This window comes from Bufo gargarizans, chromosome 1 (assembly GCF_014858855.1).
Source record: "Bufo gargarizans isolate SCDJY-AF-19 chromosome 1, ASM1485885v1, whole genome shotgun sequence".
NCBI lineage: Eukaryota > Metazoa > Chordata > Amphibia > Anura > Bufonidae > Bufo > Bufo gargarizans.
The window spans coordinates 255,540,771-255,565,769 of record NC_058080.1 but is presented as its reverse complement, the minus strand read 5'-3'; the positions used below and the strand labels follow the sequence as shown (position 1 = coordinate 255,565,769).

The window sequence follows — 24,999 nt, the reverse complement described above, 5'->3', positions numbered from 1 at the left end:
TGGGGAGGGGGCACTTTGGTTGTCACTTTTGGGAGCACTGTGGTCATGTAATGCTCTGCATCGAAATTAACTTCAATGCTGACCACTTAACTCCCTAGATGCGATGGCAAAAGGGACCATGGCATCTAGGCAATTAGAGAGTTAGAGGGAGAGGGCCATGGCAAGCAAAGGACCCCAGAACTGCCATGACTGTATGTTTATTGGACCGTGCAGCAGACACAGCCTAATAGACTGCCTGTTAGTGGTATGCCTATAATGCATTGGTATACAAGGTATACGAGTGCATTAAAAAATCCATGTTCTCTTGTGAGAATAAAAGAAAATAGTTAAGGGTTAATAAAGTTTATAACAAAAAAATGCACAGTGAACATCGGAAATTTAAGGTGCAAAAAATGATGGCTGAGCAGCTTTTTTCTATTACCACCCCAATAAAGTAATAAAAGTTAATAAGTTATATGTACCCCAAAATGGTAACACAAAAAATACAGTTCTTCCCACAAAATACAAGCCCTTATATGGCTACATCAACAGAAAAATAAAAAAGGTTATGGCTTAAAAAAACTGTCTTATTTTGTACTCCTCCATGTCTGAAAATACTCAGTAATGCTACAAGGAGTACTTTTACTCTTTCTGAAAAAATTTAGTACGACCTCTGATTGCAAGTATCTTGAGACCATAGAAAAGTTAATTTCCTGAGCCTTGTTGAGGATAAGAGATGGGGATTGCTTAGAAATAGGGAAGAGATTATCATAAGGAGCATAGTGCAAGGTTTATAACAGGTGAATACCAATTATATAAAGACATGAAGCATGTTAAAGAGGACCTTTCACCTAAAAAAAAAAAGTAAACTAAGACTATAGCGTTACTTACATGCCCCCATGATTTCTTGAACGTTAATTCTTTTTTCATTCTGTGCCCCCGTTTGTCCGCTATGCCCCCCGGAATAATTCCTGCCGTCTATGCTAATGAGCCAGCCTCAAATGGGCTGGCTTTAAAAGTTCTCCCGGTCGTGATAGACGAAATCGCTCCAGTTCTCTGAAGTCTCGCGAGAACTGGAGCGTCTTCTCCCTGGCTAAGAGCGGAGCGCGCTGATTGGATGCGCTCCGTGCCAGGGAGAAGATGGAAGGCACGACCGGGAGAACTTTTAAAGCCAGCCCATTTGAGGCTGGCTCATTAGCATAGACGGCGGGAATTATTCCGGGGGGCATAGCGGACAAACGGGGGCACAGAATGAAAAAAGAATTAACGTTCAAGAAATCATGGGGGCATGTAAGTAACGCTATAGTCTTAGTTTACATTTTTTTTTTAGGTGAAAGGTCCTCTTTAAGTACGGCATACAGCAAGGTCGGTGTATTTCCTAGAGGAATATACTGTATGTATTTTCCCTTAAAAACAAAAACCCTAAAATAATTCACAGTAAATACAGATCCTTGCATTTTCCTGGCCTGCCGAGTTGTAGATATTTCCCCTCAGACATTTTGCACACAAGGGAGTGTGGTCCAGGAAAAACAATCCGGGTGATGGCCACATTTTCCAGACCAAACGTGGCTTGGCTGACCATAGATCACGATGATGCAGTGAGTTCCAGCCCAACCACGTCTTCTGTCCTGTACTCACAGCATGACGACTACGGGTTAGCCATGTTGCAGACGTTGCGTACCATTTTTCTTGGACCCGGCTCACCTGTCTGAAATGTATCTGTACAACACAGATCTGTATTATACCCATGTGCACAAACTCTTAAATTGTGAAGACTTTTTTTGTATAGTAGTATGCAATATCTTTTAAAGTAAATTCGTAAACCTGATTATCTGTGAATGTATACTGCATTTTATCTGTCTATACATTGCCAATTTTATGAATGTCCTCCAGGGCCGCTCCAACTTTATGTGGGCCCTTGGGTGAAGCAGTCTCAGTGGGCCCCTTTGTGGTGTATAACAAGGGGTACATATTAGACATTAGTTGTACACGTTAGATGAATGCTGCCAGGACTGCTGCCCATCTAATGTGTAGTGGGCAGTCCTGACTCATTCCCAACCGTAAATGTTGTGCAAAGAAGGGATGAGCATGTTGGATTTCAACTTGCCTGACCTGTCCTAACGGGAGATATGTTTTTCAACCCTCCCAAGTAAATGAAGAAACAACAGTTATAACATAGGACATATAATCAGCATTTTTCAGCCTACAAATGATTTGCCTCTTCAAAATCATACTCTGTGTATTATAGTATTTCTCTAAATATTACAGACATAACACATCTAAATATCACCATACACATTACCATCATACTGATTAAAATATACCAAGACCTAGTTAAGACTTTAATGGCAAAATAATAACATCGGACCATGGCCATATACTCCCACCACATAATGACAATACCACCATATTTTTAGTGAATAAAGCACATTATACAAATACCAATATTACCAGCATACAGTGACCATATAGCATTAGATACCAGTGCTACACAGCAGTGACTTACAGGTGATGTTCTCTGTTGTTGACTTTTCTTTTCCATGTGGCCAATGCCACCATGCTGACAATTTGACACACGGACACCTTTGGCATCCTGCATTTTCAGCATATTTGCTACCACTACACCACCCAACTCCCTATATGTAGTGTCCCAACTGGTAATAATGCTACCCTTGGTACTTCCCTTTTGTGCCATTTATGGGTGCTCTGTGAAGATTAATAGCGTCCTATTAAGACCCACAAATTAATAGTGCTTCTAAGCTCTTAGTGCCCAAAACTGTAGCAGTTGCCCCTTTGAGCCCCTACAAAGTAGTAATGCCCCCTTCTATGTCCCAGTTCAGTAATAATTTCCCCTATCATGCAGAATGTAGAAGCCCCCTGTTATGCCACCACTTATAATGCCACCAGTAATAATGCCCCATTTATTGCCCCTCTCAGTAATAATGCCCACTTTATTGCCTCTCTCAGTAATAATGCCCACTTTATTCTCCCAATGAATAATTGGGCCCCTTCTGCTCCCTCGGTAATAATGCCTGCTTTTATGCCCCTCTAAGTAATAATGCCTTTTATGCCCCTTTCAGTAATAGTGCCTCTTTTAAGCACCCACTCAGTTATAGTGTCCCCTTTATGCCCCTCTCAGTAATAGTGCCCCTTTTAAGCACCCACTCAGTTATAGTGTCCCCTTTATGCCCCTCTCAGTAATAGTGCCCCTTTTAAAACATCCATTCAGTGATAGTGCTTCCTTTTAAGCACCCACTCAGTAATAGTGCCCTGCCTGCACTGTGTGCTGACGTCATCAGCATGGGTCTGGTGTCTTGGAAGCTGCTGGTCTAAACTAGCTGGTGACCTACAAGATGTATACGGTAAATGGTGAGTCAGGGAGCCAATGGCTGTCTACTCCACCATAGCTTTAATGATAGGACAAGGCCTCACTACGCCTGACCGGTGGCTTGCCCCCCAAAGTGAACAGGGCCACAGCACTTGCCTGGGACCAACCCTGATCTCCACTTCATTAGGGCAAAGCAGTGATCTGTGACTACAGGGAGTCTGTGATAGTCTGAGACACTCCTCCTGTCTCATCGTTGGTTCAGACTGCTGCTTTCACAAGCTCACCAGGAATCACTGCATGGAGGGATGATTTCTATTACGGCAAATATACCATCATGATAAAGTACCGATTCCTAAACCACCAATGAGAAGAAACTCGCGCAACTGATGCACATGTACAAGGGTAAATTAACTTTAGGTAAGGGGAAGCCTGGCGAGTAACTTTCAAGGAAAAAAAAGCAATGCCATTATGCAGGATGTCAAACCTGGAATATCATATAAGAATATGTAAAATCCTATCTGAAATGATCGGATCTTATTATATGCTGACTCACAAAATATAATGTTCAGACTCTGCTGGACCGCGTACAGTAAGCCAGATGACCAGAAACATGTATTGTACAGTACAGACAGGCAGAATTTCTTGCCTTCAGATCCATCCATTATTATTTAGGCAGTTTCACTTTAAGACTCAGTCAGACGCAGTGGAAGCAGATGTCAGCCTCCTGTGACACAGTTTTTCAAGTAATCTCGATAGATCATAAGCCGCCTCTTTCTAATGTAAGTGATGTGCATGAAGAAACTTTGTGAAGTCACGAGAGATTATTGATCATTAGATGAAACACTTTTTTTTATTGTTGACACAGAAGCTTTAGGGAAGGTGCACGGGAGAACATTCATTAATTCTGCAGATCACTTTCACAAAAGACCCAAATTATGTCTATAACTGTATAGAATAAGTGGGCATTAGGCCACGTTCACATCAGCGTTGGCAATTTCCACTGTTGTGCTCCGTTGGAGGGACAATGAAAATAACAGAAGTGCCTGATTCATCATATAACTGAAACGAACAGTGCCGAACAGAACACATTATCTGTAATGTTTTTTTTTTCCGTTTCTGTTTGGGCGTCCCCTGCATCCTGCATCCCCTCTTCTTGGCCTAATGTGTGATGACAGCCCAAGCGAAGCCTCTGATGCAGATGTGAACAAACCCTTAGACATTAGTGGTTATCAGCTGATGTGAATTACATTGGTCCCATGATGGCCAATCCCAAGAGGAAAGCTATTCAAAATGTTATCCACTCCTGATTATGGCTTCCAAAGCTGCATCAGGAAACCTAACTGTGTGGCCATACCCAAATGGGGCAGAACTGCAATACTTGACACAACTCATAGCCACAACATCTCTCTTTCTAATGCTGGGCAAACCTTCTAATTTGTGCTAAATATCTTTCTCTTCCTGAATCCGTTCATGCTTTTGCTTAAGCATTTGGTGTGTCCTGCCTGACATTTCTGGAGGCTATGTCTGACTGCAGAGATTCCTGAACCATCAGAATCTTGCATCTGATCAAAAGGAGCATAATGTATTCTGAGATTATAAGGGAAAGGGACTTATACGGAAGTTTATTTAGATGGTAAAGGCCAACAGGGCATTGTAAATACTACTAAAACTCAAAGGCATGTTTTTTTATAACGTTAATTCTGAGTAAATTTTCATAATCAGTAAAATGAAGCTACTAGAGTCATATATCATACCGTGGCTGTTACTTCTTAACCCTTTAAGGTCCTCCGTCGGACATGTACGGCGGAAGTCCGGTCCCCAAACATGGCGCCCGCTCGCATGTGCAGCAGGCGCCATAGCCGCCGGGTTTCTGCTATTTTAAATAGCAGGCAGCTGCAGAACATGTATGTGACCAGCCATAAGGCTGATCGCATACATTTTCCCTTTCAGATGCCGTGGTCAAATGTGTCCACTGCATCTGCGCACTTCCGCTCCGGTAACAACGTTCCCCGGCTGAGATCGGGTAACCTGTTACATTGATCTAATAGGCTGAAGCCTCAAGCAGTCTTCGGTGCCTATTAGATGACTATACCAATACAGGCCACTAGGTGGCAGCATTGTATTGGTATAGTGCAAATGAAGTGTTCAATAGTGTCTATATAGACATTGATGAACACAATGGTATGCAACCGCAAATGGTGCCATTAGAAAGTACAACTTGTCCCACAAAGGCCCTCATAAGGCCAGGTGAATGGAAAAATAAAAAAGTTTGGACTATGGGAAGGTGGGGAGTGAAAAACAAAGACGCAAACATGGAAAATCCCAGGGTCCTTAAGGGGTTAATGGCGGGTCCCTCAAATGCAAGTTTCCAAGCTGCTCTGTACACTATAGTTCCTTAACACTAAAAAAAAAATATATATATGGCTACATGTGATTGGGCTGGACAGGAGAAGGTGCCAAAATGGTGCCCATTTCTGACATTGCTCAATTGTTAGCACTGTTACTTGGCAGATCTGGGCTCCTGGGTCCAACCAAGGACAACATCTTCATTGAGGTTGTATGTTCTCTCCTTGTTTGTGTGGTTTTCTCCCACACTGCAAAATATACTGACAGGTTAATTTAGATTGTGAGCTCTAGAAAAGAGTAGAAGTGATGTGAGTGATGACAGACTCTGTACAGAGCTACGGAATATGTAAGCTCTAAATAAATTCTAAAAGTGCTCTGGATCTACTGGCTGCAGGTTCACCTCACAGACGTCTTGTTCTTGTACATTTCAGGTAATTCTCTCTGCTTTTCAGTCCAAATAAATGAGGAAACAGTTGCAATAGAGCAGAGGGCCCTCAGTAGTACTAGTATAAGGGTATCCGTACATCTGAACCATTGGCGCAGTGGAGATCTTGGAGTGGTCGTCCCAGCTCTGAGATCTTCACTGCATCAGTACATATGCAGAATTTCACAGTCAGGCATTGGAGCAGTAAGGATGGCAACAGGGAGAGGCAGAGGTGAAGCTTGGCCAGCCCCTTGATGCTCTAAACACCTGATTTATATATAACTTAAATTAAGAATTTCTCTGCATTGGTAATACTGATTGCAGAGAGAATGGGCTTATTTTAGTCTGCATGATGAACCCTACCAGCAGTGTGCCCTGTTTAGTGTTGATCATAGTGACAGATACCCTTCTTTAGTGTACAGAGCACCTTGTAAACTTGCATTTGAGGGACCAGAGTGAAAGAATCAATGTCCCTGGTATGTTCCATGACCCTAATTGCTCAATTTGACTAATTATGAAAATTTGCTTGGACTTTCACGTTAGGGACAAGTAACATACAATATTTGCAATAGTTTTTTTGTGCTGTATTTCGTCAGTGAGCAGAGATATGCAACTACAACAGCAATCCAATGTATGGGCAGTGCAGTAAGCCTTTTGCCAGCTTGAGTGATTGAGAACATTGCTTATCAATTACTTAGAAAACAGTTGTTAACATGTCAAAGCCAGTGAATGCTTACAGTACATAAAGATGAGGCCCACGTCATATTTACGGGAGGCTTAGGGTGGCATCTCCAGTGCACCGCATCATGTTACCCAGCCTCAGGGTATCATGAGATGCTTCTCCAAGGTTAATTAGTAAGTGGTATCATTTCCACATTGATAATTGTCATGGAGATGCATGAACATGGTGGTGTACACTAGCTTATTATAACATGTGCTGTCTGACTACATCAGTATGTGTCTCCTAGTATGAAGGCTCTGTCTTATGTGTATGCTTGGGTATACACCTGGAAAATATTCCAATGTATATGCCGGGCATATCCATAGATTTCTATGTACTGATGGTGTGTTTTTTTTTAGCACATATGACTTCTGACTCCCCAGAGTTTGAGATTTATCAAAAAAAGTTTGAGATTTGAGATTTAGAAAAACTGGTCAGTGAAGGGGGACTGCTGAATGGGGTTAATAACTACAGTGAAGGGGCCTAGCCGTCTGGGCAACCCCACAGATCATCCATAACAGTGTCACCCACAGATCCCCCATAAGTGTCATCCACCACAGATCCACATAAATTTCATCCACAGATCCCCCTAAGTGTCATCCACCACAGATCCACATAAATTTCATCCACAGATCCCCCTAAGTGTCACCCACAGATCCCCTCCCCGCCCAGTGCCGCCTCCTAGCTAATTTGTTCACTTCACTTGCCTCTGTGTAATTGCAGAGAGGCACCTTAATCTCGCACAGGCGCACTGGCAGAGGCATCGTCGATTCAAGTTTACACAGAGGCAAGTGAAGTGAATAAATTAGATACTTGTCAGAAATGTGAAGAGATAGGAGTGGACGACATACATACATTATGGACATGCATAAAAACTCAAAATTACTGGGCAATGATAACTGAAAAAATAGAGGAATACCACCAGTTTACAGTACCCAGACATTTTGAGGAATGCATCTTAGGGGTGATGGACGGTGTGGAAGTGCCCCAACACAGGGAAATTGCAACTAAGTTACTATTCCAAGCTAGAAAATGCATAGTTGGGCATTGGGGGGGGGGGGGGGGGGGAGCGAGGTCCCTACAGTTAAAGAATGGGAAAATCGCACAAGGATGATGCTATCCAGTGAGGAGTTCCACCTGATCGGGTTTAAGAAAAAACACAGATTCGCCAGGATTTGGCAGAAATGGCTCAATAAAAACTGAGGGTTGGTTGGCAGGGGGGAGGGGCAGTGGAGTAAAGATGGTATTATTTTTATTAATTTTTTTCTCCTTTCCAGCAACCGATAAACTACGGGTGGGTGGGGTGGGGAAATAAATATAGGTATTTAATATAATTATGTAAGAATAAGATTATTCGTGAAAAACTATGTAAGAATTGGAAAAATTGTAATAAAGATTTATTTATAAAAAAAAAGAAGTGAATAAATTAGCTAGGAGGAGGCGCCAGGGGCCCCGCCAACCCTGCATTCGGGGCACTGGACAAAACATCCGGGGCTCCAGCCCCAAATGTTTGACCTAATGACGCCCCTGACATAGATACACCCCTGTCACTGACGCCCCCATGGACATCACATCACATGAATTAAGAAAGAGCTGCATGGACATGTTCATGTGACCATGGCCCAGAACAGAAGATAAGAGCAATAAGAAAAGAAATGTATTACAAAATTACAGCTACCTTCATAAATGATTGTCCAACCCTGGCCTAAAGGGGTTTAAAATAAAGAACTGTAGATTTTAGGAGTCATGTTCAGGATACCATCACAATTTTTTTTTAATTTTATAAAAGTTACTGTAAGCTTGGAATAGGAATAATAAATTTTGAATCATTTCTACGTTGCTGCTTGGTAACCAGAATGTAAATTATTGGCTAAATTCAAGATGTGTTTAAAGCCAGCCAAAGGTTCTTATTCAAAGTGAAGCCCAAATCAAGAAGCTGTTGACATTTTTCTGAGATATTCTGCTTGGCTACTCTTCAGCTGCAAGATGCCAAGTGTTTAAAGCATTTGGAAATTGTCACTAATGTCTACTGTATTGATTGCCGAAAGACAAGTATTATATATTGTGTTCTTTGTGGAAACTCATCTGTATATGTGCATTTATTTTTTTCTAAATCATGATAAATGTTCCAGTAATCGCTCCTTCCCTAACCTTAGCTCAGTGCCAGTTCTGTCTTTTTTTAAGGCCAGGTCCAGGCGTGACAGATAATTTTTGCCCCTAATTTGTACTTTGTGTAATGAAAGTGAAATAATAACAGTGTTCAGTGTTTTTCAACGGAGGAGGCTGATATACATGTCTGGTTAAGTGCCCCTCCGTCAGCAGCCATATGAAACACTTCAAGGGGCCATAGCTTCACAATGCAATAGATTGGCACTTGGAATAGGTTTTTATTAATAAGTTGCTTATGCTGCTGTTTCCAAAATGTTCGATAAAGTAAACACAAAGCGACCAACCCCTTTATTTCTCATTATAAGGTTGCAAACATAGTAAAGTTCTCATTGACGAGACCGAGCCAGTGTTCGGAGACATATTATCAGGTCAGCCAAACTAGAGACTCTTTCAAAAGGAATAAGAATCAGTACACCCCCTCCCCTCAGGCTCTGTAAGGTATCTCATCCAGTACTTTGCTTTATACTGACGAGTAGTGTTGAGCGAAGCAAGCTTCGGTGCTTAATTCAAAGTTGCTTTGTTCAAAACTTCAGAATAATACTGTACAGAGATTTGTCTCCATACAGTATTAGAATGTATAGGCTCCGATGAGCCGAAGTAAGTTATTCATGAAGTCACGCGTGACTTCATTGAATAATTTTGGTAATGGATTTTTAAAGCGGAAAACCACTTTAAAACTTGAATCCGAACTGGACTTCGGTTCCGAGGTACTAGTCATTTAGAAGAGTCTCTGGTCTACAATTGGTTTTAATACAACGGTGTAAAATGATGCTGAGAAATGATAGTAAGAATTTTCAAGCCACTTCTCAGCAACAACAGCTGATTACGGGATGTGCCACCAGCAGGCTCCAGTGTGAATCCAGCAGAATTAGCTAGTCCTGATGGTATGGGTGACTTTTCCCCCCCAAAAAAATTTGCCTGCATTTTTCCTTTATAAGCAATAAAAAAATGATTGTACTTTGTGTCATTTCAAAAGCAATTAATTTGGGGAATTTATCAAGACTGATGTTTCAAGCAGTAATCATGATTTATTTTGGCTCAAGTCTCTTAATGAAGTGCATCTCTGTCCCTCTATGCCCCAGAAAGTCAAATCTATGACCGCTCATAGCTGTAATATTGTGACAGAAATTGTAGTAAATTTGCCAGGCAGTGACAATCCCTGCTCCTCCCGCTAAGCAGTGCCCATGCTACTTTGCAGAAAAGTGCAGAGTGTGGCGTAACATCACAAAAAGCTGTTAATTTGTAGTGTAAAGGGGGCTTGCACAAAAAAATATCAGACTTTTTTCCCTGCACTGTTTACCAGTTTTGGTCAGCTGAAAGACCTCTAAGAAGCACGTTTTCTCGCCTTACCTACTTCTAGTAAATCAGTGTATGCCATTTGGTTTGGCTGCTCCAGGTTCACAGATACAACTCATGCAATGTTGTTGAAATCACAACCTACGTACATTTCCTGTTTCGATTCTCCTTACTGGATATGATTCCCAGATGTTCAGAAATGTAAAGCAGAACTCAATACGTATATTTTACTGATACACATTGCAATACGTCAGCCTTGCCTCTCTCCAAAATATGTTTCTGTGGCATGAACCAGTAAGGCAGACACATTGTAATGCATAGTCTGTCGTTTTGGTATTGAAAGGGTTGAGAACGCTTCTCGGATGTCACCATCTGTGATCGCTAGATATGTTGATGTGCTCCAGTTTAACACGTTATTATAAGGAGCACAGAGCTCTTCTTCTGTACAGTCGTATCTTGTTCTGTCACACCTGTTCTGAATCGGAATTATTCTGCAGGGTAATCTAAAGCCTCCCCTCCACCACCATCAGATGCTTTCCGTTGTTTATTGAGTTATGTTTCACCATACTTCAGATGCGACAGACATTTAATAATGTTGAAGTCTAAGCTCTGCAGGGGCTAAAAAGATCCCAGCAGGCTTGTTAACTTCTACTCTCGAATATTATGGGAATACTTTTTCCCCCCTCTTCCTAGACTTCAACTTAATTTATTTCATGGCTGTAAAAAGCGCCGCTATGGTTTCAGTGTTTTGCATTTTTGCAATTTGTTCAGTACCGTATTTCTCAAGTGAATGACACACAAGGTACCACTTGGAATCCATTCCAAGCTATTAATGTTGAGCCAGACTCAACAGTATCTATCCTATCTATCTATCTATCTATCTATCTATCTATCTCATATCTATCTATATCATATCTATTAACTATCTCATATCTATCGATCTATCTCATACCTTGTATCTATCTATCTCATATCTATCATCTATATATCTAAATATTCACAGCCAGGTGAGGTCAAATACCGGACCGGATTTTAAATGCCTGTCCGGGTTTTGATTTGGCAGCACCTGTCCTTAAATAGGCAGCTGGGCTCAGAAGCGATGTCTTCTGGATGAAAGCTTGCTACCTGTTTGGCTTGAAAACAGGTTGGTGCTGCTATCAGCAAGGACTCTTTGAGGCAGAATTGCCACATGGTGTGAATTACCACCAACACCGCAAGGTGACTTTTTGTTTGATTATGACTGCTTGTTTTGTCACTTGCCTAAAGTGTGAATAAAACACTAAACTGTTTGATCCAAAGAACTTGTTGTTGCCTCTATACTGCGTCCGCTAATCCTGTCTACCAGAGCGAGTCCCCACAATATATAGATATATATTTTATATATATATATATATATATATATATACACATACCATAGTTATACCATTATCCTATCTGGGCAACCTCTTCTCTGACTCTCCTTTACACAGCCTGGTGTGGGGCCAACAAAATAATCAGCAATATAACGAGTCAATCATCCAAAGAACACAGACTGAAGCAAACCGCATAGGGGGTGAACTATTATAAGTACTACTGTTCATCGTCCTTACAGTTTGCATATTGTTGGCAGCACAACCCCTGTTTATACTGGAAATCACAGTAATGATCAGCCATTAGATATCACAATATTAGGAGACCATGGAAGTCAGTAATTTTTAATGTCGAGACCTCCATATGAAACATAACCTTTATAATTGTCATTTAGGGTTCATTCACACGTCCATATGAATGGTCCGCAATCATGCGGAGCGGGTGCAGACCTCTGCAAAAAAATAGAACATGTCCTATTATAGTCCGCAGCTGTGTACAAGAATAGGCATTTCTATTGGGGTGCCGGCCTGTGTTTTGCGGATCCGCAAAACACTGCGGATGTGTGAATGGAGCCTTAAGTTTGCAACACCCTAAAAGTAAAAAAAAAAGGTTATAGACGAATAAGAAGATGGGGACAAAGAAAAAGACTTACCTTACGTTGACCCTAGACACATCAGAGCAATAGCAGGTCTGATAAGGGCGATCATGCAAGGGTGGACTGGCCATAAACCCTACAGGGAGACTTCCCGGTGGGCCCATGCGCAGGGGGCCATCTGAGCCCTCTTTATGGCCGCCAAGTAATGTCCAAGAGCTGGGAGCGTCAAGTACCTTTGTACCTGGTTGTTATACAGGTGCCCTTATGGCTTCCTGAATTCAACTATATTGCCATCCTGAGGCAACTGGAGTAGGGGAACAGAACGTGATTAAGCTGCACTGTGATATTTGGCTCTGCAGGGGTGGTATTTTGTGCCGCTAAATGGTATTGCTGGCTCTGCCTACTTGTGTTGGCCCCACTTAGTTTTGATGGCTCTTCCTTCTGTCAGTTTGGGCCCATCTACAACATGGGGCCACTTTTAATTTTTTCCAGGGCAACTTTAAGTTCACAGTCTGCCCCTGCAATTAGGTACAGGAACTTAAAGGGGTTATGCCATGATTAATCTAAAAATGTTTGAGACATCCTATAGTACTTGACAATCTCTTTCTAAGGGTACTTTCACACTAGCGTTTTTCTTTTCCGGCATAGAGTTCCGTCACAGGGGCTCTATACCGGAAAAGAACAGATCAGGCATATCCCCATGCATTCTGAATGGAGAGCAATCCGTTCAGGATGTCTTCAGTTCATTCAGTAGTTTTGACTGATCAGGCAAAAGATAAAACCGTAGCATGCTACGGTTTTATCTCCGGCGAAAAAACCTGAAGACATGCCTGAATGCCGGATCCGGCATTTTTTCCCATAGGAATGTATTAGTGTCGGATCCGGCATTCAAAATACCGGAATGCTGGATCCGTCCTTCCGGCCTGCGCATGTGCAGACCGGCAAAAATGTGAAAAAAGATACAAGACTGATCCGTCTGTCCGCATACCAAGCGGAGAGTCGGATCTGTCCTCGCAATGCATTTGTGAGGCGGATCCGCATCTGGATCCATCTCACAAATTCTTTCAGTCAGCGGCGAATCCGGCGGCCAGTCGGAACTGCCCGCCGGATCACACTGCTGCAAGTGTGAAAGTAGCCAAACAAAACTACAACCAGCCCTCTAGCTGACATGAGATCTCCCTATTCATTGCTTTAATTGCTCTGCTAGATTTATGTCAAGCTGCCAGCTTGGAGTGTGTCCTTTCCCAGGGGGGGTGTCCTGTCTGCTGAAGCTCTCTTCCTATCACAGTTCAGGGGTGTGTCTTTTCTGCTTCAGCTCTCTCCCTGTAACTGACACAGCTTCTAACAGTAAATATGGCTGGTGGCAGTTAAAAGATGGAACTGAATATGAGCAGCCACCTCAATAGATTAAACACCAGGGGGCGCCATTATAATTATGTAAAGGTAATATCTAACCAGTTGTTAGATATTACCTTTACATAATTATAATGGCGCCCCCTGGTGTTTAATCTATTGAGGTGGCTGCACATATTGCATTGTAAGAGGAAGTAAATTACAAAAGTAACTAGTTTTTCATGTTGAATTATATTAAACCTCTTTAACCTAATATAATGTAGGCGGTTCTAGATCCACCAACACACCACCAAAAAGAGAAGACAGATAATCGTGATACTAGGAATAAGCACACATTGGCACTATCTTTTGAAGGAGAATATCCACTATACAGTACTACATAACAACTCATTCAGTGATCGTGGACCTATAAGTCCCTTCCCAATAATACAAAGCTCCTGAGGATTTCCCTGTGGTGGGGGCCGCAGTTCCTCAGGAGTCAAATCATAGTTAGGGCTCATTCTCAGCACCATATCAATTTATGCAGAACGCAAATTGCAGATCTGTATACACACTTATTTCTGTATACACACTTACACAGAGAATGCTATCAATCACTGATATCACCTCCCCTGTCTACAGCTATTAGTGACTGACAGCTATCTTTGTATACACACTTATGCAGAGAATGGTATCAGTCACTGATAACACTTCCACAGTGTACAACTATCAGTGACGAACAGCTACCTATGTATACACACTTACGCAGAGAATGTTACCAGTCCCTGATAACACCTCTACCGTGTACAACTATTAGTGACCAACAGCTACCTATGTATACACGCTTTCACAGAGAATGCTATCAATCACTGATAACACCCCCCCCCCTTTGTATAGCTATTAGTGACTGACAGCTATCTCTGTATACACACTTACACAGAGAACGCTATCAATCACTAATATCACCTCCCCTGTGTACAGCTATCAGTGACTGACAGCTATCTCTGTATACACACTTACACAGAGAATGCTATCAATCACTAATATCACCTCCCCTGTGTACAGCTATCAGTGACTGACATCTATCTCTGTATACACACTTACACAGAATGCTATCAATCACTAATATCACCTCCCCTGTGTACAGCTATCAGTGACTGACAGCTATCTCTGTATACACACTTACACAGAATGCTATCAATCACTAATATCACCTCCCCTGTGTACAGCTATCAGTGACTGACAGCTATCTCTGTATACACATACTCTCTATCTCCCAAATATATTCTGCACAGCTCCTCCTGCTCTATAACATGCTGCCTGCAGATTGCAGTGAATTTTGCGGTCACAGGTCTTGGTTGAGTGAGGACATGCTACCACCAGGGAAAGTAGCAGATGGTGGTACATTTCAACTGCAGCAGTGGTTGCTGGGGGAAATGTGGCATTACATGGTACTCATGTAAATGAAAAGGCAACCATGTAATAAATAGCTGTGCTGTGTGCTCCATTAATCAGCCATTTTCTCTGGCTGTTAGAGGGCGGTCACTTTTGAGACAACCCCTTTAATTACTTTTGCTGGCTTTGGGTATTTCTGATTTATTTGGTAGGTTGGTACTTCATAACTATGATAATGAATCTGTTTTGCAGAATTGATTAGGGGTTTGTCTAGTAGTATTTCACAAACCATAGATTACTCATATAAGAATAATTGTAGGTTTTTGTTGCTTATAAGCTTTGTCCTTTTTTTTTTGTTAAATGTGTAGTGCTGTCCTGCATCTCGCGGCAGCTCATTAGTCAGCGCGCCAGGCATACAGATCGCATGGACACTTTCAGTGATCACTGCTGAGAGTATACCGCTGTCAGACAGGGCAGTATATATATATATATATAGATGGCCAGTTATTTGTGTGGGCATGGTAGTGAGCGAGGAACGTATGAACGGCTGAACAGTATAGACGGGTATGGCTCTCTGCCAAAAGCCATATTCGGAGACAGTTTGCACATTGATGAATGCAAAATTAATAAATACGGTAAATTATATGGATATCCTCACTTGCCCTACACATTTAACATTTAGAACCTGCATCACATGTAGACATTTGGATGGTCTCCCAACATATACCTCTGATGAAAGGCTGCAACATATCCTGCTGTATAGTCTCATCACGAATTGGCACCCTTTGTAAAGAAAAAAAAAAATAAGCATACACCACATAGTATGCAGTTTTTTAAGCCCTGTAGGGAAAATGTATTAAGGCTGGCATTCCTTGCATTAGTGTTCATAGCAAACCCAACTAGTGTACAATCCGACAGAACAGGAGTTCCATCCACCAGAAAAAAAAATCTACACCAGCAAGCAGATCTACGCCTAAGCCCACTCACTTTTTCTAAATTTAAAAGGGAGGCAGAAAAGGGCAAAAAGTTTAAATTTTTGGTGCAAAACTGTAACACAAATTCTGACTTTTGTATGTTGCTTGGTGTACAAAGTTGTACATTGGAATGATGGCCACACATGCTCAGTTTCATCCTTCAACTGCCTCCTGAGCTGTTATATGGAGAGAGCTGCAGCAGAATGGACACGCCCCCTTAGCTGCAGCAGAAAAGACCCTCCCCTTTAGCTGTCAGCTTGATATAAATGTAGCAGAGCAATGACTGGGGAGATCTCTGGATCAATGTGAGGTACAGGGCTGGTACTAGCTTTGTTAGAAAGAGGCTGGCATGTACTATATTCTGATGTCTGATTTAGATTTTTTTTACATTAGTCATGGGAAAACCCTTTAAGCCACAGGTGTAGTTAAAGGCAGTAAATTGACTTGTATGCAATATTATGCCGCAGATGTCACTCAATAGTTAAAATCAAAAGTCATACAAAACATCTAGGTGTAGCTCCAGCGGTATATTACCAGCACCTGCAACAAGCAATCATTAATTATTCCACGCACTTGTAAATGTCTGGGGATGTGATAGGGCGTTCATTATTAATCGTGTGACACTAGTCTGCTGGAGCTGACACGCTCTCTGTGCATGTGTACCCGCTGCTGTTTGCACAGTTCTGGTGGCCCACACACAGCTGCTCAGCCCTTTACAGCGCCAGCTATGTAGGAGGTCTAGCCTCTGTGTAGCCACAGGCCATGCTTCAGAAACCAAAGTGCAAATCCTTCTGGATGATTCCATCTCCCACTGACACAAAGCGAGCAGCTACATTTCCATAACTGTGTAAAATGTACCCACCGGATTCGGAGGTGATAGCCACAAACATGGTTTTATGGGGTAGTTGCGTCCCTGTGCAGCACCATATCACCAGCAGTGCATTACCACTGCTCTGTTTTCCCCGGTCAAAAAATAGTTAATCTTGTGGTTGCAGTAGATTATTTTATGGAAAGAGTCTTACGCTTTATCAACTAATTTATATTATACAGTATAATACATTATTGTATAATCTTTTAGAACACTCTCTTGTATAATTAGCATATAGCAAAAGGTAAAATCAAGTACAAATTACTGTATACTAAAGGAATGTTTTTCCCACTAAGAATCCATTCCTAGGTTACGTGGGAATCAGAAAACGAATGTTCATCTTTTAACACTGTGTCATATTAGGTCTAACATACTGTGCTAATTTATTTCTTAGTATGTCTTTTATGTCTGTATCAGTGCATTTTTTTATGGTATAAAAAAGCTACAGAACCCCTGCAAAGACATAATCAGTCTGCCTGCAGCCACCACTAGAGGGAGCTTATAAGTGTACCGCATACTGTTTATTATTGAGATTTTTAACTACAGTATATGTCTATGCTATGAACAGAAAAAGTGAAGGGGTCTTCCCATCTCAATATTTGTGGCATTTCGCTAGGATGTGGGACAAATGTGAGATAGGTGCGGGTCCTACCTCTGGAACCCACTCCTATCTCCAGTACGTGGCCCCCGAAGTAAAAGAGGGCATACTACACATGTGATGCTTGCTCTCTGTTCATGGCTTTGGGACTCCTGAAAATAGCCTAGCAAGCGCACTCAGCTATCTTCGAAATTCTCATCCCTCTCCATACATTGCTGTGGGACTGACAGAATTTGCGAATAGTCGTGAATGGAGAGTAGCAGCGCTTACGCAGCTGCTCACCCTTCACTTCGGGGGCCATGTTCTGTAGGTAGGAGCGGGTCTCAGAGTTGGGACCCGCACCTATCTGAAATTTGTGGCATATTAGCAGTATGCCACAAATCTTGAGATGGGAATACCTCTTTAAGTTTAAGATATATTGAAGGGGATTTCTGTGACCCCGGACTATAAGGTAAAGGCAGAGAGTGTTCTAAAATAAGAAAAGAATGCTTACCTGTCCGATCCCCCACCAGTTCAGTGCCCTTCCTCTTTGTTTCTAGCGCTGCATCAATGACGTCCTTGACTACCCCATGTGACCACTGCGCCCAGTGATTGACTGTAGAGGTCATATGTGGTAGCGTGGGATGTCATTGCCGCAGCACTAGAGCCAGCACAAAGAGCTATGGCACTGAAATGGCAGGGGATAGGAGAGGTAAGACTTTTATTTGTTTTTTTTATAACACCCCCTGCCTTTGCATCCTTTTTGGGGGTTTATTATAAGATATATGCCAGTTTTCTGGTGTATATCTGTCGTAGATTGTGACAGAGAGAAAATGGTCTAAATTTAAGCCAACAAGGAAACAGGCTTACATTTAGACCGGCGGTGGATGCGCCGAAGTTATGTAGAAGTTATGCTGGCATCTCTCTCACAGGGTTATTAAGACAGACCATCTAAAACAGCCAGTCTTAATAAATGACCCTAAGACTGTTCATACTTCTATAAGTATAAATTCTATACAAGTTCTTAAAAGCTTTAAAATGATGACATTGCTTTCTGTGTTATGAAGTTATTCTGGCCTAAAAGTTTTGCTTCTAAGGGGAGAATACCTTCCACATATAAAGGGGTTATGCGAGGCTGAAAATGCCCCACATACGCCTGGGCCCTACACTGATTCTACTTACCTGGCTCCTTGCGCTGCTCCTGGTCCCCGCACGGCTGCAGGTGCTTCTCCCAATGCACGGATACTAGTCGTGACGTCACTGGGACAGCGGTAAACAGCGAGAAGGCTGTGGCGCTCCTGGAGCACCGCTGCCTTCTCAAACAGCTGATCGGTGGGGGTCCCGGGTGTCGGACCGCCACCGATCAGATGCTGATGATCTATCCAGAGGATAGATTATCAGTTTAAAATAACTGTAGAACCCCTTTAATGTAAAACAAATATATAATCAAACATCATATAGTACATGATAACCTCTTTCTAACAAAGCTAGAACCAGCCCTGTACCTCACATAGACCCAGACCTCTCCCCATTCATTGCTCCTATTGCTGTGCTAGAGTTATTTCAAGCTGGCAGCTTAGGGGGCGTGCACTTTCTCAGGGCATGTCCTTTCTATTGCAGCTGGTGGCAGTTGAAGGATAGTACTGAGCATATGCTTCCATCTCAGTGAGCAGGACAGAGAATTTAGAAAAAGAGCAAACAGCAGGTGGCGCTATACAGATAGATTTCCGTGAATAACTCGGTAGCTGTACTACATGTTTAATTACGTGCAATTCCAAAAGTATTCAGTTCTAGGTGCTTGTCTGAAAACTGTAGAATATTGTTCGTGGGATAAACGCTCATCTCTACTTCACTGCTGACTGCGGTGAGGTCCGGTGGTGATCCGGCTGATTTCTAGCATAAAAGCCAGTTTTTGGCTGGACAAAAACCACTGCACACAATGTTTTTTTGCGCCAGAGATGTGAACACAGCCTATCGGAGAACCACATAGCAGCATGTGTAGTCTCTGCTGGGAAATCTGCATGCACCTGTAGAGGCTCCTCTGCCATGGGCATGAGGCCCAACCCAACCTAAAATGACTGTGGAAGCTGTAGTGTGCCAGATATTCTTAGACTACAGGCTGTGGGCCTGATCATGAAACACTGCAAGGTTTGGATATCTCTCTGGTTGTCAGCTGCCGTGCTATACTCAGCGATACAGGACTGTCTGTGATATGTCATTTCCAGGTTATAAATATAATCGCCATATTGCATTTATTGCTTTTAGCAGAAATTACTTGTGTGTAAATAATGCAGTAGACTGTAGACAGATGTTTATGCACATCATCACGTTCATCATCTTCATCATCAGCTTCTGCCGTTCGCAGTGAGGACAGCGCCGAGCTGAGCACGCCAGCCTCTGCTTCCTTTGTCTGGTCTTGTGCAGCATCTCCTCTTTGGAGGCGGTATCAGGCCAAAGGGGAGAGAGATAATTTCTCCAACGTATTCTGCTTCTGCCCTGGGGCCTCCTCTCCCTGGGATACGTCTGGAACAGCTCCAGCGGGAGCCTCCTAATGGGCATCATTAGAATATTGTGAGCAGTTCTGGACCATTGTCTTTGTATTAGGTGTCTATGTATTTGAGTAACATTACCTATGTTCACATAGATGCAGCAGGAGAATGTCGCTAAAATGTCCTGTTTGGAGATGGGAATTCTTTTCATGTCACTTTCGATTGCTATAATCACTCCTCACGTGGGCTTTTATTATGACCTGTCACACATTTTTCAGGGAACCACATTGAATAGTTGGGAACTATAAAGGTTCTGAACCGCTCAGGACCCCCAGGGTAGCTGTAAAGGTAGTATGTTCATCTATAGATTTGAGACCTATTAAAGGAGTAAATATTGTGCCGTTACCAACATGTGGGGATATTGCTTGTCTCGGTATGACTGTTTTCATTGTCTCCTGAGAGTAATAGCATATGCGTTGACATGTATAGAAACTTATTCTGGCTCTTCGTTTACAGAGCCTAAAACGGCATATATAAAAGCTTTTAAGGTCCTACTCTACATCAATTTATCTTCTGAGACATACAGAACCGCTTTTACGCTGAAAAAAATTGTTAAAATCTATTTAAATCCCACCCACTTTTTTTTGGGTGCAAAACTGCATTGTATAAGACAGGTGTGACCATACTCCTACAGTCCTCCAAAGGTTTGAAGACCCTAAAAGACTGCAGTCAACTCTGCACTAAACACAGCTGCTCTCCAGTTGTTGCAATGGGAAATAAACTTATTTTTCATAGAATTGTGTTACCATAAATGAGGTTTAAAGCTTTGCTTTAGCAAATTATTAGTAGATGGAACCCACAATTGTCTGGATGATGCGGCCCATATTGTCCTACTAAGCAAGTTGCTCCATCACCGCTGAGATTTCCATTTCCCTGAAGCCCCTTTCAGCTAGGTTGCACTGACATATATATCTCAATGACAGGACAGGAGAAGAAAATGAATGGAAGATGGAACCCCCCACAATTATCTGAATGAAGCAGCCCATGCTGCCCTACTAAGCACTTTACTCCATCACCTCTGAGATTTCCATTTTCCTGAAGCTCCTTTCATCTAGGTTGCACTGACATATATATCTCAATGACAGGAGAGAAGCTCCACTTCTAATTTTAGTTATCCATTCCATTCCATATGTTCATACATATGGATTTTGCAGTACTGCTATGGAAAAAAAAATAAAAAATGTATTTGCGGACAAATCTTTAGGGCATATTTACATTAATAGTTTTGGTTGCTTTTTTATGTTTTCTTTTTAGTTTTAACAAAAATGGTATTTTGTCACAATAAAAAAAAAAAGGGCATACAAACGACTCATATAAATATAATCCTACAGTTTTGGAGGTCTGCGCACCATTATCTTTTTTTTTTTTTGGGGGGGGGGGAGGGGGGATTGCAGAGACTTGCACAACTGCTTGGTTTACGGTCACTACATGGACTGTACCCAAAAGTGGCTTTTATGAAGGTATATGTCCTTGGGAGCACCTGACCTACCGATTGGCTGTTTTAAGAAACTGTAGCACCAGAACCAGTCCTTGGAATTGCACAAAAGGTCACTTCATGCACTTGGAAAGTGAAGTCTAACCTACAGAACAGCTACTGTAGGACAATTTGCTGTAAAAAGTAGAAGACTGACTAGTTTTCACTGTGCTAAACTGGTGATATCACTAGGTAAGGGCTATACTATTTGTGGAGAATTTCTCATCAGGAGTAGAGTGAATGTGGAGTTTTATTCTGCTAGATTGTGCTCCTGCACATGGACAGGATGGAGCCTCACTGTACAGTGCTCTGTTTTCTTCATTGACTGGTCACATAGCATGCCTAGGAAACTCTCCCATATAACTCAGTGGGATCAGCTCCTATCTGTTGTGTCTATGGCCCATGGTGGCTGCTGTAAAGCATATATAAATGCTGTTAAGAACAGCTCAGACAAAATGGCAGCCCCCATAATCATGTTCACGAAATAGACAAAAAAATCTACAATCATAAAATATAAAAAAAGGTGTGTGTCATTATCTGGTTTTAACTGGCAGAAAAAAATTATAGGTGACACATTTCCCTTTAAGGCTGGCTATGGTTCATCACGTTTTCTATTCATCATGAACTTAAAGAGTTCAAGACTTGGTTTCCAGATTCCCCAATCGAGCGTCTGTGAGATGTGCTGGAAAGGCAACTGTGATCCATGGAGGCCCCAAGATGCAACTTACAGCACTTAAAGCATCTGATAACATTATGGTGCCAGATACCACGAGAAATCTCCAAAGTCCTTGTGGAGTCCGTTCCTTAACGGGTCAGTGTGGTTTGCAGTACGTGACAGATCTACAGAATGTTTGGCACGTGGTTTTAAAGTTTTCTTTCTGATCGTTTTATACCTCCAATCTTCAAAACATTATGCATGTGTTTTAAGAGATGTTTCTCTTTTTATGGGTGATCATTAGAAACTTGGAGTAGTGGTCTGCAGTCCACTGCTCTCCAGCTATTTTGGCACTAGAAATCCTAGGATGCCGTGGCAGCTTTTGTGGCATGCTTTACCCAGTTGATTACTAGTTGGTTTGCTTTACCCAGAGAGTCACAGGTAGCAGACCATGCTGTAAATTGATAAAGCATATATTTCTTTATGGTAGCTTGCATTGGTACACACTTTGAAAAAAAAAATGCTGTGGTGATTACCAGCGATTATATGGGATTTTTAGAAACTCCAAAGGTTCATGCATAAATTTATATCTCTCTACTGTGTATATGTTGATAAGAGGAATCTATTAGCCACAGGGGAGAATGGCTACAAACCTTTTCTCACTCTGGAGGACACCAATAGAGACATCAGACAGCTATACAGGGAGTGCAGAATTATTAGGCAAGTTGTATATTTGAGGATTAATTTTATTATTGAACAACAACCATGTTCTCAATGAACCCAAAAAACTCATTAATATCAAAGCTGAATATTTTTGGAAGTAGTTTTTAGTTTGTTTTTAGTTTTAGCTATTTTAGGGGGATATCTGTGTGTGCAGGTGACTATTACTGTGCATAATTATTAGGCAACTTAACAAAAAACAAATATATACCCATTTCAATTATTTATTTTTACCAGTGAAACCAATATAACATCTCAACATTCACAAATATACATTTCTGACATTCAAAAACAAAACAAAAACAAATCAGTGACCAATATAGCCACCTTTCTTTGCAAGGACACTCAAAAGCCTGCCATCCATGGATTCTGTCAGTGTTTTGATCTGTTCACCATCAACATTGCGTGCAGCAGCAACCACAGCCTCCCAGACACTGTTCAGAGAGGTGTACTGTTTTCCCTCCTTGTAAATCTCACATTTGATGATGGACCACAGGTTCTCAATGGGGTTCAGATCAGGTGAACAAGGAGGCCATGTCATTAGATTTTCTTCTTGTATACCCTTTCTTGCCAGCCACGTTGTGGAGTACTTGGACGCGTGTGATGGAGCATTGTCCTGCATGAAAATCATGTTTTTCTTGAAGGATGCAGACTTCTTCCTGTACCACTTGAAGAAGGTGTCTTCCAGAAACTGTCAGTAGGACTGGGAGTTGAGCTTGACTCCATCCTCAACCCGAAAAGCCCCCACAAGCTCATCTTTGATGATACCAGCCCAAACCAGTACTCCACCTCCACCTTGCTGGCGTCTGAGTCGGACTGGAGCTCTCTGCCCTTTACAAATCCAGCCATCTGGCCCATTAAGACTCACTCTCATTTCATCAGTCCATAAAACCTTAGAAAAATCAGTCTTGAGATATTTTTTGGCCCAGTCTTGACGTTTCAGCTTGTGTGTCTTGTTCAGTGGTGGTCGTCTTTCAGCCTTTCTTACCTTGGCCATGTCTCTGAGTATTGCACACCTTGTGCTTTTGGGCACTCCAGTGATGTTGCAGCTCTGAAATATGGCCAAACTGATGGCAAGTGGCATCTTGGCAGCTGCACGCTTGACTTTTCTCAGTTCATGGGCAGTTATTTTGCGCCTTGGTTTTTCCACACGCTTCTTGCGACCCTGTTGACTATTTTGAATGAAACGCTTGATTGTTCGATGATCACGCTTCAGAAGCTTTGCAATTTTAAGAGTGCTGCATCCCTCTGCAAGATATCTCACTATTTTTTACTTTTCTGAGCCTGTCAAGTCCTTCTTTTGACCCATTTTGCCAAAGTAAAGGAAGTTGCCTAATAATTATGCACACCTGATATAGGGTCTTGATGTCATTAGACCACACCCCTTCTCATTACAGAGATGCACATCACCTAATATGCTTAATTGGTAGTAGGCTTTCGAGCCTATACAGCTTGGAGTAAGACAACATGCATAAAGAGGATGATGTGGTCAAAATACTCATTTGCCTAATAATTCTGCACGTAGTGTAGGTTACTACATTGTTTTGGGCAGCAGGACACCCTGTGGTCATCTTATCGTCAAAGAACCCTTCTAATATCACATACCAGGGCTATTAATTCTGTCACTGTGGTACTTAAATGCAAGTTTACAAGGTGCTCTATACACAATTGAATACCACAAGAAATAACAAAATGCTCACTGTTACTGGGCCATACAGGAGAACTTGCTAAATGACGCCCCCCTTCTCTGACATCACTTCCTGCTCTGCAGCTATTGACTGAAGCTATACCTTCCAGACTTCCTGCTCTGCCTGCCCCCTGCATTTAACTCTGGTAATACTAAGAGCTGTCTTCTCCATTTTAACTGCTTCATTTGGGCCAAAAAGCAGGCAGAATGGAAGTATAGTACTCTCAGTATTAAAGGGGTTGTCCGGTTTTCTCATATTGATGACCCTTTCTTAGGAAAGGTCATCAATATATTGGCGGGGGTCTGACTCCTAGCATCCCCACACTTGTGCGAGCGTTGCGTTCTCTTCACTGTTTACCTGCCTGTCGACGACCTTGCTGTGGCGGAGCAGAGTAATTACAGCTGCTATGTCCCATTGTCCCAATTTCGATGGGGAGCAGGTAAACAGTGAAAGGAATGCGGCGCTTACACAAGCACTTTGGTGTCTTCAAACAGCTGATTGACGGGTGTGCTGGGAGTCGGACCCCTGCTGATCTGATATTGATAACATATCCTGAGGA

General features: G+C 42.1%; 1 protein-coding gene across 3 annotated transcripts in view; it reads left to right on the top strand.

Annotated features, from left to right (window-relative positions):
• The window catches only part of CXXC4 (CXXC finger protein 4), a 125,815-nt gene that overhangs the window by 60,227 nt on the left and 40,589 nt on the right, over positions 1-24,999 (top strand). The window lies entirely within an intron of this gene.